At 39.0% G+C, this 1,858-nt stretch overlaps 1 long non-coding RNA gene across 1 annotated transcript; it reads left to right on the plus strand.

Moving 5' to 3' along the window:
• Positions 1-170: 170 nt before the first annotated feature.
• On the plus strand, positions 171-1,480 carry LOC136552347 (uncharacterized). Its single transcript, XR_010782813.1, has 3 exons — positions 171-621; positions 735-1,143; positions 1,234-1,480. It is a non-coding gene; the product is annotated as an uncharacterized lncRNA (long non-coding RNA).
• The last annotated feature ends 378 nt before the right edge of the window (positions 1,481-1,858 follow it).

Consider the following 1,858-nt stretch of genomic DNA (forward strand, 5'->3'; position numbering starts at 1 on the left):
CGACGCCGGGATGTGGCCGGTGAGGCCGTTGATGGACAGGTCCAGGACGGTGCCGCCCAGCAGGCAGTGGCACATGAGAAACAAAAGTTCCAGGGACATTCAAGTCCTTTGCCACCCATATTTCACACCGTTAGTGCTGCAAATAGACAGAATGACGTGAGAGAGAAAAGTTTTTCGAGCTTGGACACTGACGATAGATCAAACTTTTTAGGGACATAGACGATTAGACCATCTTTTTTAATGGCATACAAGTAAAACACTCTTCTTTTTACCACAATTTACAGTTTTCATTAGAATGTGGTCTTTATTTCAGTTTAATTTTTTGGTAGTACATGGAAGGTGATTACTGGACTTGAGGGTGTGCCTGCACGTACAGTTGATCGCAATTTCTTATAATCTTCATTAGAATGTGGTCCTTATTTAAGTATAATTTAAATTTTCACCACCATATTCCATACGTGAGTGCATCTGTTTTATTTTGCCTGAATTTTCCCAGGGCAACAGGTTGTTGATCGATGATACCTCTTATCTGACAGGACGTCAAGACCTGGGCATCGTCGACATGGGCCCAGCTTCACATGGATTGATTCTCATTCAGGGCTGCCTCAGCTCATCTAACAGGTTTTGACATTGCCATACCAATTCTGATGCCTATAAGTAGATTGTTTAGAATGGTAAGGTAGCAGCAAGAGTAGGAATTCTTACTACTTGTTTGCTTGACAATGCCTATTCAGAAGATGCTTGTGATATTCATCTTAGTGCTTGAGCCGCCTGTAGTCCAGTACATGGTGGGTGGAATACTACACTTGACAGGAAGCAAGTTATTTTAATTTGCTAGCTTAAAAGAATATGGTGAGCGGAATGTTACACTTGACAAGAAGCATGTTCTAGGTTCGGACCATGAGCTTTGAACTAGAAAATAATCTTGCACTTTTTTCAGGCCCTTTCCTGTGCTTAGTGTCTCATGCACTGTTTCTTCCTTGTAGGATGGTTCGATTTTAGGTGCCATTGGCCTTAGAGCCCATTTAAAGAAAGTCTGAGTGATGCCCTCTCAAATTTGCATGGATGCAATATCTGATGGAAATAAGAAGATATGCTGAACGAGCATGTTCCAAATGTAAATTGCTACAAATCAAAAAAAAGGTTTTGCTCTTGCATGGGTTCCTATTGAATGTACCAAAGCATTTTATGTTGAATAAGTTAATGATTTCTAATATATTGATCTTGGCCCAGGTAAAAGATCTCAGCTTACCGACTAGACTTGCTTGACCATGGTCCATGTATGTTTATGGGAGTGCATCTTAGTTTGCCTCATATATTAGTTTGAAGGTGGATCTAAAAAGTAAACAATTTAGGTGTTGATGGTAGATTTCTAATCATTGGCTTCTAAGGAGGTGCTTAGTAACAAAGTGAATTACAAGATGTGGTTGCAAGACGTTTGACCGCACAAAGTGTTTAGGTTACCCATGTTTGTACTCAATCAAACACACAAGATATTTCTTTCATATGTGTTAGCTGAAAAATACAAGGTCGTTTGGATTTGAAACCCGTAGCAACGCACGGGCACTCAACTAGCATATACATTAAACCCCAAAATCTTTTGTGTGCATGGTATTTGGTGATTTGTGTCAATTTTTTCCAAGTATGAAAGGGCAACATCAATAAACAGGAAATGCTTTATTTTAAGTGAAATTTAACGGTGCTTAGAAATAGTGGGAGTCATCTGTTTCGTTAGATCAGATGGTTTAAAAATAGAAAGAATTAGATAGGAGGAAATTAAGTTATGGGCCGGAACTAAAAAATACGTCGATCTGGAACTGGTTTCTAAATAAATTTAGAAGGTATAATAGGAATCAAG

This window comes from Miscanthus floridulus, chromosome 4 (genome assembly GCF_019320115.1).
Source record: "Miscanthus floridulus cultivar M001 chromosome 4, ASM1932011v1, whole genome shotgun sequence".
Taxonomy (NCBI): Eukaryota; Viridiplantae; Streptophyta; class Magnoliopsida; order Poales; family Poaceae; genus Miscanthus; species Miscanthus floridulus.